Below are 12,161 nucleotides of genomic sequence, written 5' to 3' on the forward strand. Positions count from 1 at the left end.
CACCTGAGGGACCCTCACACCTGAGCTGGGAGGGGACACTCCGCACCAGGGGGACACCCCGTGCCCGGGCGAGCCCGGCGCTCCCCGTCTCCCCAGGTGGGGCGGGTTTGTCGGAGCGGGGGTTGCAGCAGCAGCCGCCTTCTGCCGAAGCGCAGCCCTGCTCAGACCCCGCAAACGCCGGCTCCGTGTGTGTGTGGAACCCCGCGGCTGCTCTGCCTTTCCCTGCCCTCCCCTCCGTGTCTCGTGGGGGGCTCTCGGGTGCGTTACCTCAGCCCCCGCCGCTCCGTGCGCCGCCTGACCCGCGGGGCGCATGGAATGATTTGGGTTGGAAGGGACCGTGTGGATCCCCCGGGTCTGACCCCCCCTGCCATGGTCAGGGACACTTTTCGGTACACCGCGTTCCTCAAAGCCCCGTCCAGCCTGGCTTTGAACGCTTCCAGGGATGGGGCATCCGCAGGGGCCAGCGCTGGTCCCCGTCCTCGCAGGCTGGTGTATCCCTCTTGCTGTTGGGGGTGCTGGGTGTGGAGAGGGAAGGAGGGAGGGAAGGCCGGGCTCCCTGCCCGGCTGCAGGCAGGTAGGATCCTGCAGGGAGTTTCACAGCTGTTGCCCTCGGCCCTTCCAAGTGGGCCACGGGGTGGGAGCTGGCAAGTTGCGAGGCGCTGAGGAATGGGGGTGGTGCGGTGCCCGAGCGCGGAGATGCGTATCAGGAGCCTCGGTACCTGCGGGCTGCGTTTGGCACCTGGTGACTAAACAGATGAAATGGCCCTTGCTGACCTCTCTGAAACACACGTAGCTCGTGGGATCTTCGCTCCTTGGAAAACGCCAGCTAGGAGTGATCAGGGGCAAAAATGCTTCACTTGCCTTTCAAGCTAAAGGAAACCCACTCCACGTAAATCAGTTAACTTTCTGTGCTGCTAGGGACCTGATGCTCGTGCCTTAAGAACTGCCTGTTACTTAGAGATAGGGGTTTTGCAGCAGTTAAATGGTTAAAAAAATACAGTACAACCGATGAATTTTTCTGTGCAGAGCCACTTAAGCTCTGGTTGCCAGGTTGGGGTGTTTTGATGGCCTTTGTTGGTCCTGTGGCCTGTTGAACTTGGAAACGTTCCTATTAATGGGTATAATCAATACCATAAAAACAGGGTATTTAGAACTGTGCTCTTAAGTTGTAAGATCAAAGGGAAAATTAATATTCTTTCTTCTTTTTATTGACCGTTTAATAGAGGCTTGATGAAATCGTAAACTCTTCAGTAGGAGATTGCAGTAACATTAGCACCTCAAACTTTATATGTTATCTGTGTGAGGAAGTAAAGGTAACTTAACTCACGCTTTTATTTTGCCAGTTTCTAGTATTGCTACTTGAAACACGAGGAGAGTTTGATAATCCTTGTGGTGCAGGTCCCTAAGCCCAGCCTTCTTTGGATTTTTCTCTGTTGGAATAAGCACATTCTTACCTTGCAGCTGCCGGATATTGTTGTTCTGTGCTCACCTGGTCCTAAGTAAGGCCTGTTTGACCTGCCTCTTGCAGGTGAGTTAAAGCAGTGTCTCCAGTACAGGGCCCTGTCTGCTGCTGTTTCTTGCGTTGTTACCTCCAGCATTTTAAGGGAATTGAAATCCTCAAGGGTTTTTTCCACTATTTTTTTCTTGCAACTGTTGCAAAGCAGCCTGTAATTTATTTAAACAGTGCCACTGCAGTCTAGTGGGTGGCTAGCTGATTTTTGGAAGGTTTACTTAATACTCTTCCAGCCTACCCATGATTCTAGAAATAGGTTTTGGAGTAGTTGTACAATCTGTGGATGCACCTATGGAAAAGAAGTCTCTCCTGTATATTGTAGTTAGATCTTGAGCTCTTGATGTTCAGTCTGTTGATGGGGAACACAGCATCTTTGTCAGAGCTGTACATAAGCTGTGTAGACTCTGCAAGGACAGGCTTAATTGTAATGCTAGTTTAACACAAGGGGCTTTTGAAGTAGATTGAGTTCCTGGGTTAGGTTTCAACTCCCTGGGGTAATTTCAAAATTATTCTCCAGTAATATTCTCTCTCTATTCAAGTTTGCAAACAAGAAATAACAAAATGGGCATAGCTTTTTTATATGATTTTTATTTTTGCTATACAACAGTAATGAAATTATTGCTTATATAATATGCTGTGAAGGAGCAAGAGTAAAGAGAATTGGAAATTGTGTCCTTCTGAAGCAAATTTGCTTTGGTGTTGGCAGGGAGAAAAGGACTTTTTTCGGTAGTTGTAGTTTGGATTTTTAAGACTAAAAAAATCCAACCCTAATGAAAGCCAGCATTGGTATATGTTCACTTCTTAGTGAACCTCATCTGAACAATAACTCCCTCATTTAGAGACTAATGTAGTAATGTTTAAATTGCTTGAGGGAGGTTTTCTTGAAGTCTGTTTGATATTGCCGTGTCCTGAGTTAGCAGTAGCTATAAAGCAAGTAGTTTCATGAGAAGTAATTTGTTTTGGTTTACTGATTTTCTTTTTTAATTTTACAAGGTAAAATTTTATTCCAAAATTTGGACAAGTGTCTCTTCTGTAATGCTGCAGTACCAGAGTTCAGTGACTTCTGGTGTTTGTTACAGTGTCAGTTATCCAGTTTATTCCTATTTCCTGTCTCTCTTTTTTAATATCATTAGTCTGATCTCTGATTTGCAAGAGGGAGCTTGGGATATTGCCAAAAAGTTCTTAAAATTGCTACCTTGGGATACATCATCCACAGAAATCTGGCAGTGGGAGAGGCTGAGGAACGGCTAGAACAATACAGCTGTCTTCTTCACCCACCTACCTCACATTTATTTCTTTGCCTCCTGCTGTAAAACTTGAAGCTTAATGATTGTTTGAGGTTGTTAACAAACAAATGATGCAATTAAAATTTATGTGCAACTTTAAAACAAAAAAGACAGAAGAATTCCAAGTAGCTTTGAAAAATGGATTCTAATCAGTTACACAATTTAGGTTCATTAGTCTTAGCATTTTTTTTCCTAGCACAAAGCTGTTTGTTCAGACACTGAAGCTTCAGAAATACCTGGCACAGCAATGTTTATCAATAGCAATTAGGTTATTGCCAGACTTTTAGATTTGGGGTTAATTGAAGGTTAGTGCTGAACGTGATGCTCTGAAGCCATAGGCATTCTGCTGGATGGATGGAACCATTTTTTTGTACTCCTTTGCAAGATGGCATGAAATGGAGTTGTGTGTGTGTTTTTTCCCTGTTCTTTCCCTCAGGGAATTCACAGCTTTTCCTGTATCATAAATATTGGTATGGCATCCATTACTTCAGTTAATTAGTCATATAGAGGAATTGTTCTGACTAGTTGTGGATGTTGAAATCATGTATTACAGTATGCATCATTAGCTCCTCTCAGCCCCTCTGTTTTCAAGATCCTACTGTGATTGACAGTCAGTGCAGTGCATGTTTGAGTGCTGTGTACTCTGAACTCCCCAAGTGAACCTCAGAGTTCAGGGCTTTGGAGATAAGTAGCAGAAACAAGCATTTTCATCTCTTTTTTCCCATAGTACTTAGCCAGGACTCTGTGTACCTATCTGAAGGAGAGGTTGTAGAGGTTCAGGCAGCTCTCACAAATTGCTTGGGTAAAGGGTGCCTTTCCCACTAGAATTGTGCAACTAATTATTTTTGTGAGCACTATACTAAGGCTTTTTCCTGTTTAGAGTGTGATTGTAGCAACACTTTCTAAACTTCTGAAGTACTGTTAACTTTCAGGTAGATTAAAAATGTATATATTTTTCATATCCAGGCTCTGTGTGAGTTTCATCCATATTCAGTCCACATGAGAGTCTCATCCAAATGCCTGAAGGGGCTCTGTCTTGGTCTAAAGCATATACAGGAGCATGAACCATCAAATATGTAAAACTGCTGAGAGGATAACTTGGCTGCAGCAGTAAGTGATAAAATTCTTAGAAAGCAACCCATCTCCTCCTCTGCCAAAACCTGAGCAGGAATACTTGACCTTACAGCTTTTATTGCTTATGGGTACAGCTTTGTGTTTGGCGCTTCCACGTGTTGTCTGCTTAAGTTTAGGATTCTTCATCAAGCTCTCTCAATCCTTCTAATTTGAAAAAACGAAGGTGTTCAGGCCCTGGAAGGATCTAGCCTTGAAGCTCACTATCTGGGATCCTTGGTGCCTGTAGGGAACTAGATGTAGCCTGACTGTAGGAAATGCTCTTGTCTATTTTTGTTTGGCTGGTAGATCCACAGTTGGTCTACCTCCTGTCTCAACACAGCCATCGCTGCTCTGTGATCAGGATCTTGAGGCTTTGTAATGAAAATATCCTAGATTAGATTACTTGCTGCTCCCTGATGGAGTAAACATGCATCCTGTCAGGTTGGATGACAACCCATCGGCTTAAAAATTAGGCAGGTTAAAGTTTAGCACTGGAAAAGGTCCTTCTACACAGCTGTACCAGAGGAACAGTAGGTATGTTTTTTCATAAAAAGGATTACAATTAGACAAATGAAGCATCAAGTGAGACACAGCAAGCTTTACCTGTAATTAATTGTTCTTTGCTCCATTGATACTCCCCTTTATTAAAGTGCATGCAAAAGCACAGTTCCAAGCAAGACCTTAGGGCAGGGAATAAGAAGGAATTAAGAGCAAGACCTTCTGCCAAAATGTGAAATTCCCCTGGTGTGGTGATGGGTTATAATGTACGTGCATCACACCTCGTTAGCAGAGGAAATCAGCGTGGAAAAAATATTGTAGTTAGTAGCTGTATATTGACTATTTAACATAAATGTTTAATGTCTTCTTTGCTAGCAACCTAACTTTTTTTCCCCCCTGGTGGAAGGCTTTGCTGACAACACAGAGCTTCCTTTTTTTACTTGACTATTTATTTATCTTATTTCCCCCCCTAAACTTGGTGCATGATTACTGACTGCCTGATGGACTTGTCAGCAGACTCTAGGACTGCTGTGGAACTGCCATGCCAACCTGTTTCATATTTTGCCAAAACACCTGCAGTCCTTTTACTTGTAGAGCCTTTCCCTGCTTGTTGCAATTTATGGACAAATATATTGTGGATCAGAAAACATGGATCTATGTTTCCTCAGTTTTGAGGAGCTAGATTAGGGAATTTGTGTGCTTCTACCTGCTCGGTACTGTTTTTGCCTTGAAACCTTTTTGATCAGAAATGAGAGGTCGAGGGAATGGTTTTATTATATAAACGATATCCCTTTGGTTTCAAGTTACACAAATGCAAAGAGTAGTTCTCAGCTTTTGTTATGCTCTTTCTTAAAAGAAGATAATCAGGTGATGTTTTAGAGAGCGACTTTAGCGGTGCTGGGTAGTGACAACTCCAGTTGATTTCAATAGCAGCTGCAGGTGTCACCTCTAAAAAAGAATCAAGGCCTTAATGGTAACCACTTCAGAACCACTCTTTGAAAAAGGGATTTATTATTGGCATGCTGTGTGTGCCAGCAACTATTTGCAGCTTGCCCAGAATAGAAAGTCTAAAGACTTAAGTTTCATGTAACTATAGGAAATCTGTCTTCTGATTTTAAGCAGAAATGCTCTTTGCACTCTTAATCTTTCATGCATTGATGTCACTAAATCTAGAATTTCTTATGTCTTTGAAATAAATATACCTCAAAGGACAGTATTCTCCTAACTATTTAAACTTTATACCTCAAAGTTCTGGGGGGGTTTTTGAATGTCACAGAGATGGTCAGATAGTAAAGAACACTTCTATTTATACTCCTTGAAAGCTTCCTTAAATAAACACCTGCTTATTTATTGGAAACATCGAGGCTGAAGTTAAAACTTGCAGACAAACTCCCTCACCTCCCAGCCACTGAGGGTGGGTATTCCTGTATACCTCTAGTTGACTTTCTAATCTTTATTCCAGAAGGTGCTCCAGCCAGCCTATCTGTGAAATGCTACACTCCTAGCCACACAGCTGGTGTGGGCATTAAATCTTTGACTGAAAATGGAATAGGTATTAAAGTAGTCAGGATTACTCTTACAGTAGAGGATATGAGCTGGAGAAGAGGGTGAAGTAGAAGCAGAGCATGTTTGAGTCACTGCAGGGCAGTGGAGGCTTTGTAGCACTTTCTCTGGACTGTTTGAAGATGTTTCAAATCCTGTTTTCTCAAAAAAAAAGTTTGCATATGAAAGGTTTGCTGAAGACATGACTACTTGTAGCTTTAATCTTAAACTATCAGGTTTATCTAGAGCATAGTTGTTTGGGGTAAGACTATAATTGCTTGTGTTATATCAGACTTGTGATATTTGGCCTAATTGGGCTGCATTCCCACTGTATTGTAGGCAGCCTGAGTGATCTTGTGAAGTTCAAGTGTTAGTGTAGATGTTGGGGAGCTTTGTGTGGCCAAAGCTACGTTCTGTGTTTGATGCTATTGCTTGTATTCCTGGTAAAAGTCCAGCTCACTTTGAATTACTACTGGAGTTCATTGGATGTCAGCACAAAAACTGCAAAAATTAAGCTTCTGCCAAACAATAAATTATAGGAAACAACTATGTTTTCTGGATGTAAAAAATGCCAAAAGAGTGTAGTGAGTTTTTAGTCTATTTGTTGTTAATCTGTACTGTTGCCACAAAATTTTTCTTGCATGAGAAGGATTGTATTTGAGACAGATATGTAGGGTAAATTGTGATTTTGTTTTTTAACCTTTAAAATTACTTTTGTGCTGTCCCTGGGGGCCAGTGGCTGTCTGACCCCTCTGTTGGGCGATGCCATTGAGTCACTGTGTGTAGGTGAGATGAGTGGAATTCATCCTTTTTGTGTAGTCTGACTCCTCTTGTTTTTCCTCTAGGTGTTGATTTGTGTGAGTGTTGGCTCTGGAGTACATGCTATGAACATACTTTAAAACCTACTCTAAGTTCATAAAGCAGCTATGATCACACCGTATTCTTAGTCATCTGCAGACACTTTATGTTATTGTGTGCCAGAAAGCTTCCCTCCCCTCTCTTCTGAAAACAAACCCAATGTTTTGTCAACTCTGTGTGGGTCCTGTTTGCGTTGCCTGCTCTAGTTCAGAGCTGCTTAGCCTGCTGAGGAGACTAGAAAGTGACCCTCCCTTTTCTGCCAGCACACACATTTACTTTCCCTCATTCCTTTCCAGTTCTAGCTGCTAATAATCCTCTGATCTGGAAGGAGCTTGAGAGCATCAATTTGGAAGGAGAGGCACTGCCTCAGGGAGTGAGGAATAAGGGTATAATGGCATTGCTTCTGGCTCCTTAATGCTTAGCCATTTGCTTACCTGCAGGATAGTTGCTACTGTTCCTTGGCAGTAACTCCAACCCTCCCTTCCTCTTCTGCACTGTGATGAACCTTTGATGGTCATCCTCTGGTCTGGCTTCTGATTAGTGGGTGTCTGAAACAGGTCAGTCTTCGGTCAGAGGTGACTGTTGGCAGTGGTGTCTGCCAGGTTCATTCAGTGGTTTTGAGCTACACGTTCAGGTCTCACGTGAGAGCTGAACACCCACATCAGGTGGGGCCTGAACACCCCCACCCCACCACTGCCCCTGGGGCTGGGAGTGAACCAGTGTGGGTACCTAAGAGCATCTCTGCTAATTCATGTTGGGCAGGACTGAACTTCTGCCTCCCATGGGGTGGTGGGGCTCTGAGAGCTGCTCCTTCCCCTCTGTACACCCAGGGAGACCTGTTGGGATGGAGAGAGCTGAAGAGAGTGTTGTGATGGCTCTTGTGTAGAACCACCTTGTGTCAGGGAGGGGTGACCATCCTTGATTTAACCACAGACTTGTGGTGTCTTTGCTTACTGTACAAGAAAAAATACTGTATATAAAACTTGGTGGTTAAAGGTGCTATCTTAAGTGGAGACTCCATCCATTGATACTACAGACAAGCAGTAATGTAGATTAGGACTAAACAGATGAGTTTATTTTTTTAATTACTCCAATGCCTTGGGGTTTTTTTCTGGTCTGATGGCCAGATTTTGCTTAAAGATGTTTAAATTTAGAAATCTGACGTGTGCAACATAGTAGATACACTTGACCATCACCAAAGATTTAAATACCATCCGGCTCCGAGAGAAATGCTTGCTATTTACCTGAAGTGTCTCTACTGTTGCTTTTGATATTAAGCATTTTTTTTTGTAATCATATTTGTGGTATGTTTTACAGTTATAAAATGTTGTTTTTCAGGAGTTGAGCTATACCTTATGCTCATTTATTAAACTTTATTTCCAAGGGTTTTCCTTAAAGTCATAGTTAGCCTTTAATTTGTATATAAAGGAGAAAAGTTAAATGTTTATTTTATTAGTTGCTGTTTCAGATGCTAAATAAAATGTAGAAAGCATATCTAACATGAAGATCTTCTGATAACAAGAACTCTGAGCTGAAACACATAGCAAACCTTGATTTTTATCTGTGGTTGAAATGACTGTTTGCTTCTCAAGAGCAGTTAGAATGCTATATTAGATGGAAGGGACAAGCCATTTCAAGGCTAAATGACAATCTTAGTCTTACTTGATTAGAGCTTGCTGAGGTTGCTAAGAAACAGCCTAATAGTCCTTGAGTAAGCAATTATATGCCCCTTGGACAGATGCACAGGTGCTCATTCTCTGAAGTTGTTTTTTTTTGTTTGGGTTTTTTTTTTTTTTTTTGAATCTGAGATAAGACTGGAGTATTAGTACATAAACTGCAATCTGTTTACATCCTGCTTCAGGCTCGAAAGTCCTGATTTTATATACTTGTTGTTCCCAGCAGGATGTGTTCTGGTGGGTTTTGTTTAGTATGTTACTAATTGATTATTATTATTATGCTTAAATTGTCCTTGCAATGCCTCATCTAGTTCCAGATAGTCCACTAGGTCTTTAGTCTCTCCAGTACTTTTCTAGTACTGTGAACACACCAGCTTAAGTAACTCTAGATATCTAAAGTTCAGATTGGATAGTTTTTACATTTTTCAAACTTAGTGTGTAGGCAATAGTAATATTGATGCTGTAGAGCTAGCTTTTCTTACCTTACCCCTTCCAAAGCAGTTCTGTTCAAGCAAATTGCAGTGAACTATTGAACAAAGTAGCAGTTAACCTTAAACATCAAACAGGATTCTTTCAGTCTTTTTCCCCCTCCCTGAATATGTATGATTCTGGTTATAGTGTCATAAAATTGAAATGTCTACCTTAAAACCCAGTCTACATTTTTAATGTAAAAGGTCCTGGATTGCAGCTGAAAAACTTAAGTTCTAATTAGGGAACTTCTTCATACTTGGAAGACTTGATTGACATGTGCTTTGAGCAGTAAGTTGAGAAATACTTAAATAGCTTAATTATTGATCTACTCCAGTCAAGACTGAAGTATAAGTTTTATAGGGTGTTCAATTTTTGGTACCACTTAGTGTTCTTACTATTGATTGAGAACAATTTTAATAGCACTGTTTTGGTAATCTGTGCTACTACTTAATATGTTTTAGTGGCAGTTTCTTTCTCTTACACCATGTAGAAAAAAAAAAAACCAAGAAAACCCCCAAAAATCCCAAACCAACCAAACAAAAACCCACAAACAAAACAAAACAAACAAAAAACCAAAAAACCGTGCTTTTTATGGTTTTGATTCCCTTATGTTACAATAACATGATTTTCCTTGTTTCACAACATGGAATTTTTACTGTAACTGGCTACATGCAATCAGCAAAGTCTAGAAGTCTGACCGTGCTTACTTGAACTGTTAAGAGCAAGTATAGCTGTCTGTTGCCCCTCAGTAATGACTGGATTTTGTACACAACAATGACCTGATAGCACCCTTGTGTTGGTTATAAACTGTTGTTTAAATCATGTTTATATACAGGCCCCAAATATTTTAGTATTGTATTTGGCGGTTGGAGACCTTTGTAGAACAGAGTGTTGTTTCCGTGATTCATCCCCACATATTGGTGCTTTCTCTTATCAGAAAGTGAAGAAGGGAAGGAAGTAGGGAAACTGAAATGTTTAGACTTGGATGCTCAGCTAAGGTGTTGCTTGTCAAATATTTAGTGCTCCTGCAGTGCCTTCTGATGTTTGCTGTTAAGTAACCCTGATAACTTCAGGGCTGTATGGTTTATATCTTGTAGTCTCTTCACATCCCTCTTGCTCTGTAAGAGGTGAGGGGTAAAGTGGTTGCCCCTTGATTGTCACAGGGATTAGACAGAAGTACAAACTGTTGCATATTAACTGATCTCAAGCTGTTCATATTTACTCCTAGATCACTGCAAATGTGAGGTAAACAAAATAAGCTTTAGCTGGCATGAAGCAATAGTCTTGACTTGTGGTAGCTTGCTATCAGCAATAATTTGTTTGTCCCTGAGCCTTTAGGATGGCTTTTCAAGATTTGGTAGCCTGTGAAACTTCAGCTTGACAAGGAGTCTGGAGAAGGCAGAAGAGCAGAGTGAGTGGTAAATGAAGTACTGAAACTGTAAAGTAGTCACTAGTACCTACTTTTGAGATACAAGTCCAGCTTTGGACTAGCAAAACTAGTCTCCAGGTTTTGCTAATATTAGCTTACTTTAGATGGCTTCCTTCTGTTCTCCATTGATACTCATCCTTATGAGGAAAGAGTGTAACATTGTTACCCACCAGAGGAGTAACTAGGGGTCAACAGTGAAATGAATTTGAAGACTTGCTGAGATAATATGCCTTTCATAGCTTCCAAATCCATGCCAATGGGAGGAGAAGGGTGGAAAAAAGAGAAGCATTCTGAATTTACATGCTTAGAGTAAATTTACAGGGCAAGTGCTTACTTTCAAAGGCTGTTTCATGTGCTTTGCTACACTTGTTACACTTCCCTTCCAAAGGCTGCCCATTTGTGAGGTTTGTCTCAGTTGTAGTAGTAAAAAGCTGTATCAGATCCCCTCCAGCTTATGTGAATATGAAAGATATGATTGGTAATTAAAGTTCTGATGCTGCTTAGTTATGGTGGGATTGATCATGTCTGTTGTCAAATATTCAAATAGATGCCGTGGAATTGTGGGCTATGTATGCTGTTGCTGTAAGCAACTAATTTTTAAGAGTAATTAAATACAATGTAGTGAGTGGTGCTGCAAGCATGTGATAAAGATTTACTGTAGCCATAAAGTATTGTTCAGAAGATTCAGTCTTGCTGCTGGAATATGATACAAGATTTTCTTTCAGGAACATATTTATAGACTTATTTTTTCCCAACTAAACTTTGGCTCTACCATGTGTATTTAAATGTGTGCATAGTCCCTGTTTAATCCTTTATTCAAGTTCCTTGCATGAGTTGGATCTGCATGAAAGAACTTGTACCCACTCTTAGAGTGGTGACTCTTACTTTTCTGCTCAACTTCTTCCTGCAAGTTTACAGAGAACTAAAATAAGGTGTTTTCTATCTGTTGACTTCTCTGCCAGCCTCTTTACCATTTGCAGAATTTGAAAACTGAGGTGGTGTTTCACTCAGGGCTGAAATGAAGGAGAGATTAGGTGTGTTATCCCTTTTCGCTGGATTAATGACACTTCTGTTACTAGCCATGAGCAGCTCTACAATCTGTTTGATAAGTCTGTTGTGAAAATGTGAAGTTCAAATTGACTGAAGCTGTCATGTGACTCAAGTAGCAATAAAACTGAGACACTTGTGTTGCTTTATGATGAGAAGATCTGTAATGTTAGCTGTGCTCAGAGCCCACAGCACTGGGATGTGTTTTGTTTGGAGCTGTATGAATATTTGATCAGTCAGGGGTTACAGTCAGTGTGGGGCAGTGGAGTCTTTATCTCATTTGTCCTCTTTCAGCTGTGACTGATGCTGCCCAAGTAGCTCTAGAGGTGACTCAGTTGGGTAGGACTGATGAGGGAGTTGAAGAGGACTTAGAAAAACTATGCTGTAATCTCCACTCCCTTAGGAGCAGAGGTTGAGTGTGGGCCTCTCCTCTTCCTAAGGCAAGACATCTAGGCTCATTAGCTGGAATTGGTTTTGTGGGCATTTGCTTTTTCAAAAACAAAGGGAAAGATTGCAGTGCTATCAGTAGCTAACAATATTTAAAAGGGGTAAGATTAAAACGCTGCTCTCTGTTCCTGGGAACTTTGCATACACAGAACTTGGGGGCATATCTGTTTTTTAATGTATTTGCTTACCTTCTTAGTATGCATATTTCCAATACAAAAGAGTGCATGCAGGTGTTCTGTGTTTAGAACAATAATTAAAGTATGTTATTACATAGTTAGCTT

General features: G+C 41.2%; 1 protein-coding gene across 1 annotated transcript in view; it reads left to right on the forward strand.

Moving 5' to 3' along the window:
- Positions 1-12,161, forward strand: part of JAG2 (jagged canonical Notch ligand 2) — a 69,798-nt gene that overhangs the window by 1,499 nt on the left and 56,138 nt on the right. The window lies entirely within an intron of this gene.

Source organism: Corapipo altera, unplaced genomic scaffold (genome assembly GCF_003945725.1).
Source record: "Corapipo altera isolate COAL_440 unplaced genomic scaffold, ASM394572v1 23, whole genome shotgun sequence".
NCBI lineage: Eukaryota > Metazoa > Chordata > Aves > Passeriformes > Pipridae > Corapipo > Corapipo altera.